Source organism: Heterodontus francisci, chromosome 33, assembly GCF_036365525.1.
Source record: "Heterodontus francisci isolate sHetFra1 chromosome 33, sHetFra1.hap1, whole genome shotgun sequence".
Classification (NCBI taxonomy): domain Eukaryota; kingdom Metazoa; phylum Chordata; class Chondrichthyes; order Heterodontiformes; family Heterodontidae; genus Heterodontus; species Heterodontus francisci.
The window spans coordinates 29980621-30005897 of record NC_090403.1 but is presented as its reverse complement, the minus strand read 5'-3'; the positions used below and the strand labels follow the sequence as shown (position 1 = coordinate 30005897).

Here is a 25277-nt window from a genome sequence, read left to right as displayed (position 1 = left end):
ATTGACCTGAAACGTTAACTCTGTTTCTCTCTACACAGATGCTGCCTGACCTGCTGAGTATTTAAAGCATTTTCTGTTTATTTCAGATTTCCGGCATCCGCAATATTTTCCTTTTGTACAAATAGGTGGGACTGGTTTCCTGTGTTCCCTAAAAATCCAAAAGCATATTCGTGAACCCACATTTCTGTGGCAATTCCTGGAACATCAGCTAGTTTTACATTGTGGAGTGCAGCTGACAGATGGAGAACTCTGCATCTGCCGTTGATTGCACTGCTGTGTATATACATAGACAAAAGGCCTAAAGAGGCCCCATGCCTGTTGAGAAATTGGAAGTAATGAAGGGTTAACGGCCTACGAGTTTTCGGTACATACAGTGGTGGTCAGACAGTGCCCCAATCTGCAGGCCCTGGAATGGCTTGGAAAAGGGCCTTGAGCCTCAATCATATTATTTGGACAAACTGCTGGCATCCATTGGGCCTCCATAGGCAGTTCAGCCATTACACACAGTTAAATATCTAGCCACTTGCCTCTTCGACGGCAGCCCTAGGGTAAGTCTCAGTAGGAGGACTTGGTGGGTGACTGTGGGTATTGTGGAGGTGCGGGGGCATTGGGGGGTAGGTTAGGAAGTACTCTGCTTTACAGGAAAGTTTTTAATTGTGTGGCAGTTGCTGTATGGGCCATAGCAGCCACTTAAGGATCCCAAGCAGATCAAGCACTTGTTCTACTCATCTCCATCTAATTTGGTAGAAGGGAGGCCAAAATTGGTGGTGATCCCCTCATTTACATATAGAGAACTGAATACCTGGCCAGAATTTTATGTTGGGCAGGAGACACATTCCCCCCCCTGCCACCGGCCAAAAGGTGGGAGGGGGTCACACCAGGATTTAATGCTCCCAAAGCCCTGAATTGGCCTAGGGCGGGACTTCCACCTCTCTGAGGCAGGAAGTCCCCCCTAATGCAGCTGCCAGCAGCTCTCAGTCCCAGCAGCACCACCAGGAGCGGTGGCCACTGCTGGGACTGCACCCAGCCACAGCAGGAAGAGGGACGACAGCCTCGGAAACAAAAGTAAGTTTTTGGGGCCTCACCGGGGACAATTGTTATCCCATAATGTGACATTCCACAGCATTGCCTCACACAACTCCATATATAAATTGATTTGTAATGAGTTCCTGCCCTTATCCTTTATCATTAACGTTAGTTTTAATGAGTTCTTTTTCGAAAGGCCAGTACAATTCCCCTGCTAACTCCACTATTTTATCTTATCAATAGTTTTACTAATTATTTTACCGAGTGAAACTTATTATAAATCTGTACCATTTCATCCCAGTCTCTTGCTTTCTATAAAGAATGAAGTAGTCGCAGACTTTGTTTTCAACTAAGTAAAGTTCTCTGCAGTATGCACTGGAATGTCTTTTTAATTTCTAATTTTTACCAGTTCTGATGACAAGCCATCGACATGAAACATCAGTTCTGCTTTTCTCTCCACAGATGCTGCCTGACTTGTTGAGTATTTCCAGCATTTTCTGTTTTTGTCTTTTTAATTGGCCTTATTTTCTAAACTGACCATCGCTTTAAGGTCAGTCTTAATGCAGCAGTTCCGTGGTCACTACATCTAAATTGATTTCTACTTCCTCACTGAACAGGTAAAAGCTCAAAATTACTCTTACTACAATATTACGTTAAATCAATAGCAGTATAACATTGGCACAGCTCAGTGCAGTCTGATTAACCCTCTCCTTGCATGTTCTCTGCATGCATGCAAGCAAGAAGGTAGAAAAATTACCTGTATTTAACTTTGAATTGTGAAGTTCTTGCCAGCCATTGTTTCTCATTTGCCTAGTCCATGAGTTCTTGCCAGGACGCAATCCACATAAACATCCCAGAACAGCTGGGCCAATTCCCAGAAGAGGAATCTATGCTGGGCTTTCTTGGACTCCCTCAGGTAGATCAGGAATTTCCACAGGTCTTGCACATTTTCAACCGCGTTTATGTGTCTTGTTTCAACAAGGGCAAGTGACGACACATCAAAGCACTGGTTGTCCACTTCGCCTTGGGACAGTAAGTCAATCACTTTAAGAGGTGATCCATGAGTGCAGGCAAGTAACAAGAGAAAGAAAACCATTTGGAGGCACTGGTGTCCAACCATGCTGAAAATACGATAGCTGAGAGTAAGTTATATTTTTGCAGTGATTAACTATGATCGTAACATAACAGGAATGACGTTTACGTAAAAAGAAACACACCTTTTTCACCTGTTAGCTCTGACAATGTTACCTCCTGCTTCATTGAAAGGTTAAAAAAAAATCTGTGTAGGATCAGCAAACACTTCATAGAATCTCACAGCACAGAAGGAGGCCATTCGGCCCATTGTGTCTGTGGGGCCTTTCTGAAAGAGCTACTAATTAGTGCCATTCCCTCGCTCTTTCCCTTGCTTAAAAAAAGAAAGTACGATGACATTCCAAATATTAGGAATTTTATTATATTTAACCAAAAGCTAAAAAAATGGCATTTGACAAAATCCTGTAAACATACAATCCTTGCCATTTCCTTTGCTGGATCAGAAACAACACACAATGAGAGTGGACAGAATAGGGTTTAGCACACCAAAATCTTATACTTGGCTTCCACCAGCTATGTATTAACTTGGTTCAGTTATGTTATAAAGCAAGAAAGAGAATTCAATCGTGACTTATTCAGGCAACTCTGAATCAACTATTTAGATACAGATTTGTATTGAGACACATAAAACTAGTTAGGGAGTTTTGCTACATTTTAATGGTAACATCTCCAGTATCTAATAGTGAAAGCCTGCAGAAATCTTGGGAGCCGATTAATGCTTTTAGGATATCATTTTAAGAGCTCCTTAATACACCAATAATTAGTTTGTTCTTAATATTACCAAATCATTAATTTGTTTAAAACATGAGTTTTTAAAAAAAATTTCAAAACAAAGCTTTATAGTTTCATACAGTTTTTAAGACTTTGTTTGACTCTTGAACTGTATTATTTGCAATGTTACTATCAGAGAACTGCAAAATGCTGGCTAGAGGCAAGATAGAAATAGATAACTCCCTTTTACTCAGTAACATTTTTAACTCTATTCATTCTTCTTGTCAGGAGAAAATACTGAAAATATACCTTTGTTGAAAATTAAAACGTTTCTCAGACTTTAATATGTGGATCTCTATTCTTTCATATCATTCATATTGAAATCTCCTTACCTTTAGAATAGTCTTTGGTTTACCCTATTCTCTATTTCTCTGGGCTGCTTGGTCTTTTATTCCCCTCTTTCCACTAAGAGATGCAATTTTACTTTGCGTCAAGACTGCGTTTGAGACAGTCGCCCACTTGATTGTTATCCTATAAGCACAGAACACTCAAAACTTCCACTGAAATGATTTGAAACTAAGCAAACCACTTCAACCACTTTGTTGTACACCCCAGCTCTAATTAGCTTGGCTCTGTGAACAATTGTTATTGAAACATTCATCATTCAGCTCCTTTCAGAAGTTTCCTAAATGAAGTATGTTTTAAATCACAACAAAAATAATTACTTAGTTACATTAGTCATCTGTCTTCTGATCGAATTGGGAACGATACCCTAATGCCACCTGTATGTCGATGCAGTACCATCAGTAAATTACAATGAGGGATCTCCAGAGATCCTTCCGAGAAGCATCACAGACACAATCAATAACACACACACTTTGAGTTAAAAAGAAACCAGACCTGTTACCTGGAGCTCGGGTGCTCTCTGTATGACAGAGACATGGAGCACAACACAGCCTCGCCTTTTATCCTGGACTCATCGGTGTTTTACTCTGCATCAGAAGGTGCTTGTGTATTATTGGGCTTTCTGTTCTTCTGAGGTGGGGGAGTAACTGCCATGTGTCACTCATCCTTTCTTATACATTCAGTAGATTCAGATCTCTCTTGGGTGCTGGTCTCTGAGCTGCATTAAGATTTCTTAGAGCTCTGGGAACCAAGAAAATTCAACCCCTCCCCTGACACCTGCCACACAACACTTCCTCCACCCAATCACCACCATCCATCCATTGAAACCTTTTAATGGCATCAGTATCCACGGCTAGCAAATTGGCAACTAGAGGAGCAGCATTATCTGTTGCCATGCTCATCCCATGCCTTCTTCATTAACTTGTTTTCAGAGATGAAGCATGAACTGTGAGCTGTGAAGGAGACACCATGGTCATCCGCCCTGCTCAGAGACTGTGACCGTGACCCAGTTGTAGACTGGGAGGATATGCCAGCTGCATGACCACAAGCAGAACCAGTCTCCTTAGTAGCAAGGCAGTCTGCTCAGTAACTAAAAAAAAATCATCTGGCAGCACTGTTTAAGATGGAGCTGTGTTCATAGAACTCCTGGCAAGGATCCTATTGTTTAGCTGGGGCCCATGGTCACAGACCCCAGAGGCTGTGCATTAATGTAGTCTGTCTCCAGAGTTGGAGTTTTGCTTCATGAGACTGAATGGATTTAAGTTTCACTGACTGCCAGCGTGCTATTGATGTATGGAAGTTTTAGTAGTGTTAACAATGTGCCAAATTGGTGCAGTTGATAGCACTTTGCCTCTTGGTCAGAAGTTGTGGACTCCAGCATATTATCTAAACTAGGCTGATGCTTTAGTGCATACTGAGGGAGTGCTGCATTGTTTTGGTGCTGTCCTTCAATAAGATACCAAAATCAAAAGGTCTATCTTTCTCATCTGTAAGTAATAGTTCTTATGGTGTTTGTTGAAGAAAGGAGTTCCCCTTATGTTTTGGCCAACATTTCTCCCTTAAACACCACGAAAAACATATTTACCAGTCTCATTTTGACTCTGGAAATGTGTGGTATGCAAATTGGCTGCCATATTTGCCTGTTTAACAGTTCACTTATAATTTTTAGTTTCAATAGATTTTCTCCAATCTTCTAAAAGCCCTTGCAATAGTTCCTAATTTCAATTGAAGCCATTATCGATCCCAGATATTAGAAATTATGGGATTCATTTTTGCATTTGTGTGTAAATTTTGTCTGCATTGACAGGGAGCTAGAAGGTAATTGTTCACATAATTTTCAGATGGATCCCCAAGTTTGAGAGAATTAAACTGAAGTATGAGAATCAGGCACAACATTAATGAGCTCCTGAAGTCTCTTTTCAATGGATCGTGGTCTGGCTTTAGTGTGCTGAGGGACTGTTCAATGAAAGGAGATTTTTTGTTATTTTTTTTTTTAGAGATACAGCACTGAAACAGGCCCTTCAGCCCACTGAGTCTGTGCCGACCATCAACCACCCATTTATACTAATCCTATACTAATTCCATATTCCTACCACATCCCCACCTGTCCCTATATTTCCCTACCACCTACCTATACTAGGGGCAATTGCTAATGGCCAATTTACCTATCAACCTGCAAGTTTTTGGCATGTGGGAGGAAACCGGAGCACCTGGAGGAAACCCACGCAGACACAGGGAGAACTTGCAAACTCCACACAGACAGTACCCAGAATTGAACCCGGGTCACTGGAGCTGTGAGGCTGCAGTGCTAACCACTGCGCCACCGTGCTGCCCTATGTTTATTAAAAGTCCAGTAATAAAATTAGAAGCCAGTGAGTGTGTAGCCAGACACCAATAGACAAGATGCAAAGGAAATGCTCTTTTGTGGCTAAGATGCATTGTTCTATCACAAAACCCTACCTTGACCAATCCATTCTTGTCAACTACTTCTCTAATCCTACCCTTCCTTTTTCCCCCCACAGTTCTTACAATTGTTCTTACTCCTTCTGCAGGTCCTGTGACAATAGCTCACTCTGTCTTCTCATCCTCTTTAACCTCTCTGCTGCATTTGACACAGTTGACTATTCCATTCTTGCCCAGCTTCTGTCCTCCTTAGTCCACTATGTGAAAGTGCGTTGCTCTGATTCCTCTTGTATTCATCACAGTGACAGCACTACATTGCCCTCCCTGGTCTCTGATCATATGGTCATCTCAGATATATCCCAGGTCTGTATCCTTGGTCCATCCATTCATCACTTATGTGCTATTCTTCTCAGATATCAGGGTGGCGCAGTGGTTAGCACTGCAGCCTCACAGCTCCAGCGACCCGGGTTCAGTTCTGGGTACTGCCTGTACAGAATTTGTAGGTTCTCCCTGTGACTGCGTGGGTTTCTGCCAGGTGCTCCAGTTTCCTCCCACAGCCAAAGACTTGCAAGTTGATAGGTAAATTGGCCATTGTAAATTGCCCCTAGTATAGGTAGGTGGTAGAATTGTGGGGATGTGGTAGGGAATATGGGATTAATGTAGGATTAATATAAATGAGTGGTTGTTGGTTGGCACAAACTCGGGCCAAAGGACCTGTTTCAGTACTGTATCTCAAAATAAATATCAACCAGAAGCATGTTGTCAGTTGCTACGTATATGCTGATGATACCTATCTTTCACTTTCCACCTCCTCAACAATCCAAAGGCTATTGCCACATTTTACAACTACCTGTTCTGACATTATGAGCTGGATGAACCAAAATTTCTGCCCGTTTAATGTCTGCCAATCCAAAGACATCCTTTTCACCATCCTGTCAACATCTATGTGCTTCTGACCTTGGTTCCATACAATTGTCCAACTTTTGAAGTCATAGATGCAGAATCTCAGTGTAACTCCAGAAAAGCTTCATTTCCTCCACATCCATTCCATTACCAAGCCTATCTGAGCAACATACTTCTCCTGTTCACTTTTGCCTTCAAGAATCAGAAAACACTGGTGGGAGTAGTTTATCGGCACCTTGAGAGTAGTTATACTGTTGGACAGAGCATTGAACAAGAAATGATAGGAGCTTGTAGCAAAGACAATGCAATAATTGTGAGGAATTTAATCTTCCTAGAGACTGGGACAATGTAATTGGCAAGAGTGGTCTAGAAGATGAGTTTTCAGAATGTTTTTGGGACCATTTCCTGGAGCAATACATTATGGAACTGACTGGGGATAAAGCTATCTGAGATCTAGTATTGTGTAATGAAGCAAGGTTAATTAGTAATGTCATAGTAAAAGATCCACTGGGAAATAGTGATCATAATATCATTGAATTCCATGTTAAGTTTGAAAGTGACATACTCCAACCATGAACAAGAATCTTAAACTTATAAAAAGCCAATTATGTAAGTATGAAGGGAGAACTATCTAAGGTATATTGGGTAAATAGACTAAAAGGTATCATGATAAATGAACAGTGGGAAACCTTTAAAGCAACAATTCAAAATGTTCAACAAAAATACATTTCATTGAAAAACAAAACTCAGCAAGAAAGATCTATCCGAGGCTCACTCAGGAATAGTATTACATTAAAAGAAGAGGCTTACAATGTTACAATATTGCAAAAAAAAAAAAGTAGCAAGTCTGAGGATTGGGAGTTTTTTAGAAACCAGCAAAGGGCCACCAAAAGTTGACAAAAAAGGAAAAAAATGAGTATGACAGTAAACTAGACATAATATAAAAACAGATTGCAAGAGCATTTATAGGTATATAAAAAGAGAGTAGCTAAAATAGATGTTGGTCCCTTGGAAGCAGAGGCAGGAAAAATTATCATGGGGAATGAGGAACTGGCAGAGGCATTGAACAAATATTTTGTGTCTGTCTTCACAATAGAAGAAACAAGTTTCATGCCAGAAACAGACAGTAACCCAGGGGCTAAAAAGAGTGAGGACATTAAGAAAATTAATATTAGCAGAGAAAAAAGGACTAAAATCTGACAAATCCCCAGGAACTGATGGCCTACACCCTAGGGTTCCAAAAAAGATAGCTGCAGAGATAGTGGATGCGCTGGCTATGATTTTTCAAAATTCCTTAGATTCGGCAACAGTCCGATCGGATTGGAAGTTGGCAAATGTTACACTACTTTTCAAGAAAGGAGTGAGAAAACAGGGACCTACAGGCCAGTTAGCCTCACATCAGTCATTGGGAAAATGCTGGAATCTATTATTAGGGAAGTCTTAACAATGCACTCAGAAAGCACAATATGATTAGATCAAGTCAACATAGTTTTACGGAAGGGAAATCCTGTTTGACAAATTTATTAAGAGTTTTTTGAGGATGTAACTAATAGGGTAGATAAAGGGGAACCAGTAGATGTAGTATACCTGGATTTCCAAAAGACATTTGATAAAGGTTAATAGGCAAGATAAGGACTCATGGAGTTGGGGGTAATATATTAGCATGGATAAAGGATTAGTGATTGGACAGGAAGCAATGGATGGGTATAAATGGGGCATTTTCAAGTTGGCAGGCAATAAATAATGGAGTGCGACAAGGATCAGTGCTGGGGTCTCAGCTATTTACAATCTATATTAATTACTTGGATGAAAAGACAGAAAGTTTGCTGATGATACAAAGGTAGGTGGAAAGGTAAGCTGTGGGGAGGACACAGAGGCTGCAAAGAGATATAGACAGGTTAAGTGAGTGGGCAACAAGATGGCAGATGGAGTATAACGTAGAGAAGTGTGAAGTTGTTCACTTTAGTCATAAGAATAGAAAAGCAGAGTTTTTTTTTAAAGGTGTGTAACTTCTATGTGTTGATCTTCAAAGACACTTGGGTGTGCTTGTACAAGGAATGCAGAAAGTTAACATGCAGGTACAGCAAGCAATTAGGAAGGCCTTTACTGCAAGGGGATTGGAGTACAGGAATAAGGAAGTCTTGCTACAATTGTACAGTGCTTTGGTGAGACCACATCTGGAGTACTGTGTGCAGTTTTGGTCTCCATATTTAAGAAAGGACATACTTGCATTGGAGGCGGTACAGCGAAGGTTAGCTAAATTGGTCCCTGGGATGAAGGGATTGCCCTATGATGAGAGGCTGAGTAAATTGGGCCTATATTCTCTAGCGTTTATAAGAACGAGAGGCGATCTCATTGAAACATACAAGATTCTGAAGGGGCTGGATAGGGTAGACACAGAGATTGTTTCTGCTGGTTGATGAATTTAGAACGGGGGGGGGGGGCGGGTGCACAATCTCAGAATAAGGGGCCAATCATTTAGAACTGAAATGAAGAGCAATTACTTCACTCAAAGGGTTGTGAATCTTTGGAATTCAATACCCTAGATGGTTATGGAGGCTCCATCGTTGAATACATTTAAGGCTGGGTCTTTTGGTCCCTCGCAATCAAGGGATATGGCGAGCAGGCAGGAAAGTGGACTTGAAGCCTAAGATCAGCCATGATCGTATTGAATGGCGGAGCAGGCTCGATGGGTCATATGGTCTACTCCTGCTCCTATTTCTTGTGTCCTTTTGCCTTCTCTGTTGCTGAAAGCTGAATCCATGTTTTGGGTGCAAAAATCTCCAACGCTTTTCCAGCCAGGCATCCCACTTGTTCGCTCCACAAATTACAACTCATTCCAAATGCCATTGCCATCCACAGAAAGTTTAAGACTCCCATTACCCATTTTCAAACTCCACTGGCTCCTTCTGCCTTCAAAATCCTTGCAGTTTCTTTCAAATCCTTCCACATACTGACCTACCTTAATGATCTCCTTTGGTATATATTGTTGCATGTGTTCTGCACGCAAGGGTTGCTCTATTCTATCTCCTTATGCTTGACTAACCAGGAATAAAAATGCTTCCACAAACAGCTGCCATCAGAGTTTATTATTAAACAGGTAACCTCCAAATCCCCTTGATATCCAGTGATTTTAATTTAAAAATTCTGGATCCCATTTTGCAGATCAAAAATGGACCATGGGAAGAGTCTGTGAGCTTTTCAGTCTGTCTGGTGACAGCATCATCAACTGTGCTGAGATAATTTCAGTCATGGAAAAACTACAATGTTCATCAAATCAGAATGTGTTTCATGATGGTGTGATCAAATGTAGGTAAGGTTTTTCTTTTCTGAGCGTTCTTGACGCAATTAGTGGATCCTGGGCAAATTCAATGGGAACATCAGATTTGTTCTATTTAATTATAGAGGAATATCACAGCTGCTCCTATGCTATGTCTTCAAGTTCACATATCGCTTATATCCTAGTGCAAGTCTGTTATTGGTAATTATAACAACTCAATGGGATAGTGAGTCTGGTGATATAAAATCTGAAAATGGCATAATATTATTGAGTCACATGACTGAGATCATGCATTGTGATTGAATCAGTGTTTGCTAACAGCCATCATAGGATAATCATTGAGCTAGTCATTGGCTTGTAATTATCCTAAGATTGTATTGTATCCAGAGAGTATCAGGAGTCTCCGTGAAATCACTATCATATATATGTTATATCTATCTAACATAAATAAATGTGGAGACATGAGCCTGTGCCTCAACAGAATAATTATACTTTTTGAAGAGTTTGGGAAAACAGAATGGGTATTTGATTTGTTTTTTAATTGGAGCAACCCATTTTTCTCTGCAGTTTATTCCCTCCTGTGCAGTTCAGTTGTAATGTATTCATATAACAAATGCATACAGACAGCATTCACTTGACAACATCTGTGCAGCTGGTGATCAGCAAGTGGTGGAATGTTGGTGCTGATGAATTACCATCTTTTTAAATCCAATGTTGAGTCATAAGCTTTGGTGTCGCTGCACTGGCAGGACTGGGTGCGGGGCAGGTGTGGGATGGGGTCAATAGATGCACCATGCTTACTTTGCCTCTTCATTTGCCTAAGTCCCCGCTGCAAGGTAAATATGCATGGATCACAGCTGTAACTGACTGGCTGCCAGTTGTAAACACCTGATCCGCCTGTTTTTTTCCCCATATCTAATCATTATTTTCTCTGTGGGAGAATGGTTACAAACAGCAACATGGTCAGAAATGCCCTTTCGATGTTTAACTCAGTCTTGTCGGATTGTGTGGCAAAGGAGATTGACATTTTTGCAACTGGGCTCTGCTGCTGTGCAATGCATTAACAGGATGACATTTGCTGCATCATAATGAAATGGTGTCTCTTGCTACTTGTGGGGTTGTCATGAGGAGTTTGGTTGGCTACAAGGGTTCCACATGTAATATCCTAGTTTTTGGGAAGCCTAGCAGATGATTAAAAATTCTGTGCATCTGAAATTTCCACTGGGAAAGTGATAAAAGTTCTTTGCTAGCAAACATGCTATATGTTTTCTTTATGCACCAATGAGCTACAGACTGACTTATCCAGCAGTTGGCCATCAGGGTGGGTCTGGGAGCCTGTAAAGAAACATAATGCCACCTACGTGGCCATTCACAGGTCCAGGCACAGTGCGGCCAAAGAAGTCATTCAGCCCAACTGTCTCCTCCATGACTCTCTCGGCATCCGGGTGTCCCTGGAGAGGGAGCACCTGGTGTCACTGGTATGCTTGAGGCCTTCCGTGACTGGCGTGCATAATCATTATCAGGATCAACATCTTGCTTTTGTTTTACTTATAATTTGCAGTTTATTGTTCGTGCCCCTTAAAAAAAAGTTTTGTTAACTTTTGTTAATTTCTATTGATGACACTTGTGTCATCCTAATTGACTTGTTGTAAATGTTAAAAAGAGTAATGATATGGTGATCTACAGAACGATGAGAAGTGCTGTCCTGGCCCTTGGCATTATTGGCTGCAAGTCAGTCTGCAACAGATGTTGCAGCTCAGTCAATCTTCCCACAGTAAAGCAGGGGCTCTGATGACAGAGGTCCTCTAATGTGCCCAGATAGGACAGACATGTCCTCAGCTAGTGTTACATAGTGCCTGAGGTGTCTTTGTCCTGCAGATTTTGTCCTGTTGTCGTGGCCCTCCTTATCACAATCATGGAAGTCTGGGAGTTGTCACAACAGGACCAGTAATATGATGGTGGGCCTGAGGCCTACATGCTGGCTAGAGTTTCATAACACAGGCAGCAAATGCAAAGGGAACTGGGAATCTTCACAAAGCTCTATGCTAGACAGATTAGGCCGTCAACCTTCAAGTTAAGCAGCTGCATAGCATAGCACCCATTTTGAACACTTGTTGAAGGAGAGGCTTCTCCACCACCCCCCACTCTCCCACACATCCTTGCCAGATGCCATCTCCTTCCACAAAACCACCCAGCTGCACAAAAGTCATCCAGCAAATCTTCACCGACTGCTGGCGCCTAATATCATCACCCTGGCGCTCCCGGTATATCATGAGTGAAGGACTGAACACTGGAAAAGTATGCAAATGAGCTGATTTTGTTATCCATTGAAGTCAGCTCGCGTGAAAAGCTACTTATATCACTGCAGCTATTTATATGTGATTTTGCAAAAAAGGCATTACTAGGGAACCCAAACCTTTGCAAAATAGTGAATGCACAAGCTGCAAAAATACAACAGGTTTAAAAAAAAAATTCATACCATGAAAATACAGCCAGAACAGCAGTGAATCACCCTTTTAGAGGCATTAATGACCAGGCTTGGTGAGACTTGACAAAGGACCTCATCTACTTAATTTACTTTTATCAAGGCACAAGCAGGGCACGCAGGCTGCAGGCACAGATTTTAACATGACGTCATGTGCCAGATCTGCAGCATCCATGATGAGTCCAGCACCTGTCACAAAATGAGGCAGGCCACAATTTCAAGGCACAGAAGTACATGCCTGATTTTCCAAACCTGCATCTGCTGCCTGTGAGGCCCAGGATCAAACCCACATCATCAGAATGGAAGATGCAATTATGCTTTTAACATTGATCCCTACATCTAAAACTGTAGTTCAGGTGGTAAACAACTATCGAACAAAGCAGATTGTTTGAACTTTGTAGTTGCATACTGTTAGTGTTCAGTAGAAAATGCAATAACCTGAAGCCTAAAGTAGGATCCTTGAATGATCTGCAGCTGTCTTTATTAAACAAGATACTCCAATTGATTGTTTCTTAATGAACCATATAATGATGGCTAGATAGATTTAACATGAGCATTCCTAATGCTTCTGTTTCCACTAATTGCAGCTATTTATCATCCTCAAAGGAATACTACTTTACGAGGCTTTCATCAACATCAGTACATTTTGTAAAACCCAGTAAACATGCTTTGTTCTCTTTTGTGGAAGATCAGTAACAAAAAAACACTCCACTGAGCTCAAACCAGTCGGATGAAAGTCTTATGCATTTGCCTGCTATAAGGATTTTTAAAAAATTACTTCTTATAGTTTGTTGTGTAAAAATAAAACAGTAACAAATGGCAAAAGGCTAGTCATTATAAACCAACATTAAAAATCCAAACAGGAAAATAGTCAAAATGCTTGCTTTTAGTGATAAACAAACAAGGTACGTAATGGTGCATTTACACTACAACTGCAGCCTCGCCTTTGGACTAATATTGCACTTATAGAGCAAGTGAGGCATGAATCTGGAATCAAAGCCCAACCCACCACCAGAGGAAAGCTGAATATTGACAGGCTATTAGAACATGGGATGTATTTCAAAATTGAGGAAACAGAAATGTGCAGCAGATTCAGTTTATTTTGTACCAGGTTCAAATGCACTTATGCCAATGATCAGAAGCATTGTAAAAACATAGCATTAAAAAGAGAGATTGACTATTTTGGGAAGGGCTCTCAGCAATAATCCCCTAAATCATAATTTTAAATTAGCAGCAAATCTTTCTGAATCACAGTATCCCGAAGAAGTCAATCTTTACAAATGGACAAATGAGGTTTGTGCATATTTACATAATACCACTGTGAATGCAATTCTGAAATATGTACAATATATAAGTTCATATTTATTTCAATTTATATACATAGCTATATACAATTTACACAAGCAAGCTGTGCAAGTCAGAATTATTTTATAGAACCCAACTCTGTTTAAAAGATAGCACATGCTAGCAAGTTACACAAACACTCGCAGTCCAGCTTTGAGAGACTTGTCCAACAGAATGTCAGATTTACATAGAATTATAAGATCAAAATACTACCCGGAATCAATGGTGTCTCCAAGAGCACACAGTTGACACATTTGTGTAATAAAAGGTCAAGTTGGTGGAGCTATCAGTTCTCCATCCTCGGGCAGCATTGTACTCCTCCTTCAAACTGCTGTCATCTTTGTCCTCCTCAAAAAAGTCTACCCTTGGTCCCATCCATCTTTCCTAATTATCACATCTCTAATTTCTCTCTCCACTCTAAGATTCCCAAGCTTGCCCTTGCCTCCCAACTCCATTCCCACCTTACAAGAAACTCTTTGTTGATATCCCTCCGGTACAACTTCTGGCTGTGTGACAACACAGAGAACAGCCTGGTTAAAGTCATGATTCAGATCCTCTGTGCCTGTGCTGCAGTAACTCGGCCTCCTCTTTTGGGTAGATCCGTTGGATTTTCCTTGCATGCTTTCACTCCTAGATGCCCTGATGTAGCCAATACATCTCCAGAAATGACTTTTCTCATCCCTTCACTGTAGTGTCACCTCCAAAGTGTTCAGATTACCCCACCCCTTTTTTCTTATCTGTACTCTTCCCCTCAGTATCGCCATCTGCAGGTATGTGTCAGCTTCCAGACATATTCTGATGACACCCTCCTCCAATTCCCCAACACCACTTCGGTGCTGTCAGACTACCTGTCGACATCAAGGGTTGGATTTTCCCTGCGGTCTTCCAAACCCCTGTGTGAAGCTGAAATATGGATCAGAAGCCCACACTGTGTGGGAAACATTCATTATCATTTTCCCCAGGGCGTCCAATTAATGGCCAGAAGGTGGGCTTGCCATCCAATTACAGACAGCAGGCAGGCTCTTGAAGCTGGAGGGCCAATCAGAGGCTTTCCAGCTTGAAAGGAGCAGCAGGCTGCAATGGAAGGTAAGTAAAGGAGAGGGCGCTTCAAAATGGCAGCAACATCTCTTCAACATTTTGAAATTTAAATTTAAAAATGGCTTCTGCAGCCAGGCCACCACTGTTGGATGGGGTGGGGATGCCCCACTATAGGGTGGCCTGTGGCTGCTGCATCTAAGCAGGCAGAGAGGGCCTCTCGGTCTGCCTGGAGCGCTGGCCCCCAAGTCTGCCGCCGGGAGCCTGCCTCCAGGCAGTTAAACTGGCACCACCGCCTGCGGGAACCTGGAGAATGAATGGAAAATCCCAGTTGGCCTCCTTTAATTGGCCTTGGTGGCCCTTGACAAAACCTGTCACCCCTCCCATCCTGCCTTCGCAAAAAATGGCTCAGGATGGATGGAGCCAGGGAACTAGCACGCCGGCAGGCAGGGCTAGCTTTAGCTCCTGTCTGCTTTCGATCCCAGCCCCAATGTGGCCTAAAAATCAAGCCCCAAGTCATGGATGAGTCACAACTTCCTTCAGTTAAACATTGGAAAGACTGAGTCACTGTTTTGGCCACCCACCACAAACTCAATTCCTTTTTCAATTCTGACTTAGCATTAAACCCAATACTATTCCATTCCCCAAACCACTTATTTCCATCTCCACAACACTGCTTGCCTTTGTCCCTACCCCAGCTCCTCTGCCACAGAAACTCTTATCTACCCATCTGCAATAATTGAGACTGGCGACGACAATGTGTCCCTCTCTGGCCTTCCTTTGTCCCATCCACCATAGACTTCAATGTGACAAAACTGCAGCTGCCCATTTACCATCCTGCACAAAGCCTCACTTGTCCTTCATTCCCATGACTGCAGACCCACCCTGGCTCCCTGTTGCACAAGGAATTAAATTTAAAATCACTCTCCTCAACTTCAAAACCATGCACGGCCTCAAACCCTACGTCCTCTCTCGTTCTTCAAAAACCAGTTCTAGACCCAACTTTTCACTCAAGTCGTCCAAACAGCCTTTCCAGTCCTTCCAGACTCTCTCTCCTGCTTGACATTTTGTTCTTCATACTATATCTCTGTCAAGTGCCTTGTAATGTTTTCCATGTTGAAGGTACTATATCAATGCAAACTGTCATGTGTAAATTACTAAAATTTACTGTATTTGAAATAGCTTGAGTTCTGTCCTAAACAACAATTGATTACCTATGGTAAATCGATTTTAACCATTTCTAACTGGATATTGTTAACAGATTGTTTTGAATAAATAAGATGTCTAGAAAATAACTTCAAAAAATTTCTGACCAAAATAGCTGAGTCACCAACTAAATTGACATGACCATTACTCTGATGGGATGAATGCTTCAAAATTAATGTAGGAAATCCATTGTTTTAGAAAGGTTTGAGGAGTATTTTTTCTTCAAACTTTCAAGTTTATTTTTAAAAAATGATTACATTCTTTGTGTTTTAGAATGCTCAAAACAATGGACACACAAAATTCAAGATGAACTTTCCTTATGCTATTCCTCTTCAAACATAGTTTACCTTCCATATACAAGTGAACATGTACAAGCAGAAACCCTCACAACATTTAAGAAGTATTTAGATGAGTGCTTGAAATGCCATAGCATACAAGGCTATGGGCCAAGTGCTGGAAAATGGGATTAGAATAGTTAGGTGCTTGATGGCTGGCATGAACACGATGGGCCAAAGGGTTTGTTTCTGTGCTGTATAACTCTATGACTCTAATGAGAAAAATAAACATGCAGAACACTGCCCTTTTTCAATGTATCGCACCCACTTTAACCACACAAGGATCTGAGTTTCCCCAAACCCTGCTGCATATAAGATCACGTTCTGCAATAGCATCTCAGCTCCTTCCAAAGGAAGTTAAATGACAATGATCAAATTCATACAACACAGCAAATATACACACAAACAACAAGTTCCATGCTGTGCAGGTCTGAAAGGAACATTAATGGTGTGGAGGCTAAGAATGAGGGAGTGGCTGTTGGCAGGTTTTAAACTAAGGAACTTAAAATCATACAAAATCCCCAAAGTTTGTGTTTGATCCATTTGAACTAGGAAGGGAGAGTGTGACTGAACAAGCTGATTAAAAAATTTGCGTCAGCAGCTTACTCTCATATTAATACTACTGATGGGAGCTTTTATTTTATCCCTCTAACATTAAGTCACAGTATAATCTTGGAAGAAACAGCATATATGAGATACAAAGAACATTTTCCTGAATCAAAGCAAGAAATAAAGTATTGGCAATGACATAAGAAAAGGAGCTGAGGTGTGCTACCAGAACAGACTTCAAAGTTTAATGTGAGCAAAATCATGTCTTGCACTGCGAACACCAAAGCATCAACCCCCAGAGACAGCATCCTGTTGTGTCCTCTGTACAACAGCTCATCCATTTGTATATGGAAGTTGAACATATAAGGAAAACAAAATGAATCCTTTTGGTATAGCTTCTGAAGACGATGAATGAGATGCTTGTAAAGTATGACAGAAACCTGAACCTTTAGAGCCAGATGTAACATGACTGCAATTATCTACAGTAGCAGTGGGTGCAACTTATGTGTATATATACACACGTACTTCATATAGCTAAAAGGACTCCAAAAGACCAGTCCCAACATGCTGTGTTTGTGTCACTGCATTAATCTACTTAGTTTAATTACAGCAACATATGCATTATAATGTGAAAGTTTATGACACCCTTTATAATAGTACTCATCCTGCTCAGTAACATTCTGTTGTCGTAATTACATTCAATTTTTAAAAATGAATTTGTGAGACAATCTCTTTTGCTATTTCCAGCATTAAGTGTAGATACCATTACTCACTTTATATAGCATGTACAGAAAATTGGAGAACTACCCATGCACAGCGAGAGTTACGACATTAACCAAAAGGAGAATTCCAGTATCCCTCAGAACTCAAATAAGAGGTGATTGGAGTGACATTGGTAGAGTGACACCAGGGGACTTTTTCTTGTGCTCACAATGGAAGAGTCAACAAGCCTGATATCATCTGTCAAACAATTGCTTCTAAGCCTTTCAGAAATATTCTCCCAGATGGGTGAAATACTCTAAAGTGAAAATATTTCTAGTTATCTTTTTCTTGTTACCAACTGAGAGCTGTCGAGTCTCATTCATTAGAGGCAAGACAAATTTCTTTTAAAAATTCACATGATTTTGATCTACTTCCTATGAAAAAGAACACAACTTTGCATTTATAACGGTTTTGATCTGCCTCGCCCTTTTTAAAAAGTTATTTAAATCAAGACTAAAATTTCTCCCAAGTTTGTGCCTCTGAGTTCCCTGTTATATTGTTGCTATGGGAACATGGGTTGAAGACCCTCCATAGTTTCCACCACCAACATGGGACATGCCAGTTATGAGATGGAAATATTTTAGTCCTTCCGTTAAGGGGAGACCACTTTCCCTGAAAATTCCAGCATTGACCATTAAGTAGGAATATGAATAAAAGGAACATTTATTACTGCTTTCAGTGGTCCCCGAGAGGCAGAAAAGAAAAAGATTTGGACGATATTTTCTAAAGTGGAGAATATTTACTGAGGCCATTACGTTCATAATTTCTGAAAATAATGTTGAACGACTACCGAAGGAAGCAAAGAGTTGCTGTAATTCTCTAAGCATTATGCAACATAATTCACAGCAATGAGAGACAGTTTCCATTGAAAATGATTAAAGCATTGCTTCTATTATAATCTTAAAATAGTTTTAATAACATGTATAAATCATCAGCTAGAGTTGTAACTGAACTGCAGCATTATGTGATAAAGGTTCATGTTATTAATTTCTTAGCTAAATACCATAAGCTTCTCTTCGCTAACTTACAATTTATCTTTGATAGAAAAACACCAGTGAAACAGAATCGAGTGCAATCAAATGAACTGAAATGCAGATCTGATTTATAAATCTTTAGATCTAAGACTGTTCCAATTTAGTGTCAGTACTGATACAATAAGTCTGGTTACATGGTAGTCTATATATAATTCCTCTATTGCGTTCAGCTCCACTGTATTTTAGGTTCCAGTGCAAAGATGTTTATGGAAAAACTAGAGTGGTATATTGTGTTTAATTATCAATATTTTTAATCCTTTGCGATAAAGATGCTAATTCTACAGGCAAGAACCATAACTGACAGCTACTAACATGGCTTTTGAAGGCTTTGCTTTGGGATTCTGCCCCCGCCCCCCTCCCGCTCCCCCCTTAAGGAGTGGCAGGTTATGATAAAAGAAAATCACTGTCATTTATACTACAATTATTTTACAACAATAGTATTAGACGTGTTTCTCCTTGGGTTCATTTTGTTGAGAAAATAAAAGATATTGCAGGATGTACAAGTGAATGGGTTGGATAGTAACTCAGTGGTGGGGAGGGAGATGGAGGTGGGGCTGCTTTGAGGTTGAAAAACAAGGAAATATAGGTTTCCCAAAGGTCCTACCAAATTTAATGGCAGGACCTGATTAGCATTTTATATCTGTTTCTCAGTGGCAGCCAGCTAGAATAAGCAGGAGGTTACCTGTCAGGTGGGTAGGCCTCCAGCACCAGGCCGTGGCCAAGAGCAGAGAGGAGGGAGAGAGGGATGGGAAAGGCTGCGGGGTGGAGAGGATATCTGAGTACAGGTTGGGATCGGGAGATGGTGGTACAGCGGGGGAATATCAGAGGCCAGAAGGGAGATTGGAGGCCAGTGGGAAGATTGGAGGTCTGGGTCAGGGAGATTGGAGGTGCTGTGTACGAGATCAGAAGAGTCACAGGGAAGATTGGAGGCCTTGTGAAGCAGCTTGGAAGGGTGGCAGGGGAGGGGGAATGGTGATCACAGCAAGTGGGTAAAGCAGGTAATCTAGGTAATCTGGATCCAGCAGGTATGTGGAAACGCACTTAGCTCCCGGGTCCAGCAGTATCACCACCCTTTAGCTGCTGGGTTTCCAGAGGTCTGCAAAACTCAATTGGCCAGGGTTAAATTCAAAATGGTGGCTAAATATGAGACACGCATTCTCATTATAATATTTAAATTCTCAATCCACCTCCTGGGAGTAGGCTGGTTACTGGACCACCATCCCACCTCTGTTAAAACTGGTTGGGTTTGGGATTCAGATCTTTAACATTTTAACATCCCACCCAAGCCAAACCTGCCTGTCCTGGGGGCTTAAAATCTTTTCCAAACTATCTCCCTTTTTGAATGGCAAGTTATTTAGTTTATAACATGTTTCCTCACATAAAAATCTCTTACAAAACATAAAGTAATGTTCTTAGTGTAAATAGGAGCAGTTTGGGATTGGTAAAAAATCCTTTCACTTCTGGTAGTTGAGACAGAGAACATGGCTTGTGTCTGGTGTGAAATGCGTCATGAGGCGCAGAAATATCCCACTACGTTTTATGGTGGAGATGCCATAACGAGCCAAAGCGCTTCCACAAAAAGGAGGAACGTGAATTGGAGATTATGTCCACCCTTAGATAACTCCCAGCTACCAGTTACATAGTAGCATTAGCAGAACACTGGGAGCAGGTCACCTACCCACCCTTGCAGCCAGGGAAAGGTAATCAGTCCCGGAGAACTTATAAAAGAGAGAAAAATGTTGGAAAAGAGAAAGAGTAAATAGTTTAAAAACTAATTACGATACCAAGAAAAAGAACACAAATAAAATACAAATGAATTAGACATCCAGGTCAGGAGATTGCTGAACAAATAGGCTTTCCCCAAAACACCAAGCACCTGGGGATTTAATTTCCTCTAGAAGTGCATTGGTGTAAAATTGCTTTGTACACTGTTGTAATGCAGTTATTTACCCAGATGAAAAACAACACTAATATAGTGCACATTACTAATACATTCACCAGTATGCTACCAGAGGAAACTGAACATGACTCCTCCATGCACTCCACTCCCAGTCTAGAATTGCCCTCTCCTAATTAAGATATCACAAATTCCCTATCAAATAATTGCCATATAGTTTGCTTTTCCATTTTTATCTAACACTTTAAATGTTTTCTTTGATCTGATATGGATAGTAATGTTGGCAGTGCTCATCTAGAAACTAGGAGAAGCCATCTTGGGAAAAGTTATTTGGTGGGAGTGTTAATGATATTTCTTCATTTTAACAAATTTCATTTTAACAAAGTTAGTTGTTGGTTCCAGCTGAAGCTTCATGTGATTTGTAACCTCAATAAAATGTATTCTTGATGGTCTCCTTGAGCTTATAATACGACGTTTGATAGTATCGATAGAAGAAGAGGTAGCTTCATTTCCGAGCCATTATCATCTATTTTGAGTCAAACACTGCAGTATCATCCTTTGCTCCTCTGTATAAATTATATGACATTCTCCGTTTCTTTGTATCTCATGCTTTAAGCCCATTTTCAATTTTTATTAATTAAAAAAGATCTGTACATCATAAATTCAAAGTTGTTGTTACTCTGTGAAATGCAGGAAACCTATTACAAACCTACAATTTTCTTAGTTTAGGCTGAACATCAATAAGGATTTATTTTTTGCAGAGGGTAAAATTTGTGTAATGTGACACTGATCTCTGATTTTCCTTCTATTTTCTTGAAAGATGCCACAACCTCTGCAGGTGCTTTCCTGCTCAATATAGTGAAGTTTGTGAACTGAGTGGCATAGGATTTAAACCTGGATTAGTGTTGGTGTACTAAGGCTCACTGTATTGGGCCACCATTTACATTTTCTCTCTTCCTCTTTTAGGTTTTCCCCAACTGAACGGATGAACAGGCAGCCCACTAAAGGTCAAAATCCAGGCTGTTTCAATGACTCACTCGTACATTTCCTTCTCCCACTGAGGTGTAGGGAGATGTTTAAAATGTTTGTTTCCATGAGTCATTTCTGTGCATACCATGAAGCCTTTGGAGCTACATATAAAGTTAAATCCATCTTTGCATTAATTTGTACATGTCTCAAATTGCTGATACTAACAGATGTGATGAAGGATTTAATTATCAATCAGGCTAAGCAATCCAGGAATATAAGCACAAAAAGGTGGGCTTTGTGGACCATATTATCAGAGTTTCAACATCTGGGCTGTGGTAAAATAGCCAAGTTCGGGAACTTAACATTACACTAGTCCGGTTAATTTGTACTCGTGCTCTTTCTAAATATTATGGCTGTTCATATATATCTACAGGGTCACAAGGATTCTATTGCAAGATCTAGAATTCTTCTTTAAACCCAAACTGGCATACTTTACAATCGGACTATACGTTTTCATGATGCCCACCCACGTCACCCACAGCCTGACATTGTGTAAATTTATCCCCATGGGCTGTAGTATGTACCAAAGCTGTAAACACAGTAAAAATACAACAGTAACCTAAAAGGGAACATTACATAGATTTCACTATGTTTCGGTGTTTTCTTCAGCTTTTCTTTGAAGCACCAGTTCAACTTTCTTTGATTCCAGGCCCCGAAGTTACCTAGAGTGTATTCCATAACGACCGTAAGATAGAAAAGGCCTGGCTCCTTGAGCACGGAAGACATTGGTTTTATCGGAGCAAAGAGAGCATGTTCTATAGATGAAAGGTATTTTATGCACCTCCAGATCTGCAATAAAGAAGTCAGTATGCATAGATAGGAATCTTATAGCACAGGTACAGAGTAAACAAGAAGAGGACATGGAATTAATGGAGCAGTAGATTTCTTGCAGCAAAATAATGAGAGTAACTGCTGCTTTGAAATTCAAATGATTTGAAGCTATGGTACAGAATGGTAGTGGAGGAGTTCAAATCTGAATCTGGAGTTCAGATATGTAAATCCATTAAAAAAAAAACGTGAGCTGCAACTAAAATAATAAGCAAAGGCATCAACAGGTTTATAAAATGTCATGCTAACGAACTGTAAGAACCACCGGTTAGTATTTGAGACTACAGATTGTCTCGTGATGGGAAGAACATAGCTGTTGTCTGAAATCTCTCCTCGCAGGCAACAAGAAGCTTCTTTGCTGGAGCATAATGGTTGACTTTTATTTTTCAAAGCCAGAAGTTATAAAGGCGGCTCTCTAAAACTTGAACTGGACACTAGATCGGTAAAGCAATTAAAAAAAAAAAAAATACTGCATAGCTTTCAGTATAAAGAGATTTTTTTTGAGTGGTTTCTGAATGTTTCATTATATTGTATAAGCTAAGGTTCAAAGAAATATCTCATGTCTTCGATGGCTGCACAACATCACAAACACAAATCACAGAAGCTCTGTGTTGCTGTGGATTTTCTATACAATTGAGGTCATAAAGTACTATATTTCTCTGATGAGTTCAGGTGGAGGAAGCGCATCAAGCAGTTCTTTGAAATGGAAGACCATTGTAGTTACAACAGGCTCAGCACTTCAGCTTACAAATTAATTGTGAAGAACAAATCAGAAAAATCCTCAAGGAAAAGCCAAAACCTAACCTCAATCTGCAGATCATAATGCTATTTAATGTACAGCCTTGGCAATAATCATTAGCCTAGCTGAAAATCACATCATGAGATGCATGCTAATTTTTACTGGTTTTTTTTTTGCAAAACAATGATCTAATTTTAACTTACTACTCCTGCCCTTCTTCACCACCCTCACCCAACATCAAACTTGCCCCCACCACCCTTGAAAGTATCAATCATTCCGGGTGTCACTCCAAGTGATTATTCTTCATGTTTGAACCTGAACATTAAATACCAACAATCTAACTGGGGGGTGAGGCGTCAAAGTCTTATCTTTTCCTTCATCCACAACTTTACAGGATCGCCAACACTCCAGGATTGTCCTGGAGTCCCCAGAAATTAATGATTAATCTCCTGCAATCCAGGAGAAAAATCATAATGGCATTAAAAATTTGTAATCTTTTTTCCATTTTCTTTGAACACTTTTATTCATTAGTTCTAAAAATACTGGAGATGAGAAAAAATGCTGTTTGGGGGCAGGGCCATTGGAGGCAAAGGGTTAAGTGATGAAACCTCCAGAAAAATGTCCAACCAGAGTTGGCAACCTTATCTAACATCCATACAAGTGTACTTCCTGACAGGGATCATTGGATAGTACCCAAGAGTGGGAACTCTGGCTGCTTTCCTCCTTAACCAGGGCTAACGGTATTGATATCACCTTCGCATGACTGATGACAATTTTCTTAACATAAGTTTGCAGTCGAACCAAGGATCAGCCTGCTCTATATGTCTCAGCAACACACTATACTACCTATTAATCCACTGAACTCAAGGGGCATCTCCGTTTTAACTCTTTTTAAGCTGATATTTTGTTTTACAGTGACTGTTTTGTTACACGATTCTATTCACTTAGAAGAAAAATATCTTTGAAGATCAAGAAGTTGCTTCACATAGTAAAATTTATATATCGAAACAATAAGAGTTTGTAAAATTATATACTGATATATCATCAATAGATAATATTGACCATTGATACCCAAATGAACTAAATGATGAAAAGCTCATGATAGGAATGAATTGGTGTGAATGTTAATCAGGTGGTTAATCTGCTCGCTGTTGTGATATCATACCTTCCTCTCCGGATGTTCCTTTCCAAGGTGCAATGAAGAAAAGGAAAAACATTTAGTTTTCATCAGTTATTAATAGTATGACCACAGAACAGGCAATAATCAATTAGGACTTGATTGACATATACAACCAAATGTGAACACCCTCAAATAAGCATCACATATCAGCTCTAAGTACTGATCACTTGGGTTGGTATACTGGGCAATGAGTTCCAAATTCATTTCAGGGGCATTTAATTATAACTGAATACATCAACGGGTCCCCTTGTGTGCAAAGGAGAAAAATGTTACCCAAAACTTCATGCAACAAAATTTTTCTCATTCTGCTTTGCCCCAATTGGAATGTCATTGCTACACTTCAAATAGTTACAGAAAGATTTTTTCTGCACATATTTCAAGAAGAAAGGATGTTATTGCCTCAATTTAAAAAATAACACACAGCCAAGGTACAATGACCTTCTGAAAATAGCACCTTTGCTCATTTGGATACAAACAAAACAAGTCATCTGAATGCTAACTGACTGAAATTTTTAGTCTGTTAATAGTAAATGTAGAAATTGGCTTTGAATTAAATCTCTGCATTTTTACAGAAATGATGGAGTTAAATATGGTAAGAGTTACATTCAATATGTGAATCTGAATAAGCTATAAACTCCCAGTCAAAACATTTCACTCTAAGAAGCACAGGAATACATAACATACTTAAGCATTCAAATTCCTAGAATCCAGTATATTCTAGGATAGGGCTGACATTGCAGTTTACATTTGGTTCATATGCAAATCAAGACCAACATAACAAGCATTGCAGTGTCATGCACGGTGTAATGGTAGCACATCATGCACTCTTTATATTACCATCTTCAGGGATTCATCCTAGACTAAGTATTGAACTGCTTCATGATAGTGGCAGTTTTAAACACTATAACATCTCTTGCAAACTTGAGTTTTTTAAGAAGCGTAACTCTTAAGTGATTGCGTGAAAAGATGCTTCCCGTATAACCCAAGAAGAATTGCTGCTATAAAGTTCTAGCAAGGTGCTAATTATGCATTAA

At 40.2% G+C, this 25277-nt stretch overlaps 1 protein-coding gene across 1 annotated transcript in view; it reads right to left on the bottom strand.

Moving 5' to 3' along the window:
• Positions 1–25277, bottom strand: part of adam11 (ADAM metallopeptidase domain 11) — a 214786-nt gene that overhangs the window by 787 nt on the left and 188722 nt on the right. Inside the window, exon 24 of the transcript XR_010969060.1 lies at positions 1784–2147. The gene's annotated coding sequence lies outside the window, so the exon portion shown is untranslated. The remainder of the gene's footprint in view (positions 1–1783; positions 2148–25277) is intronic.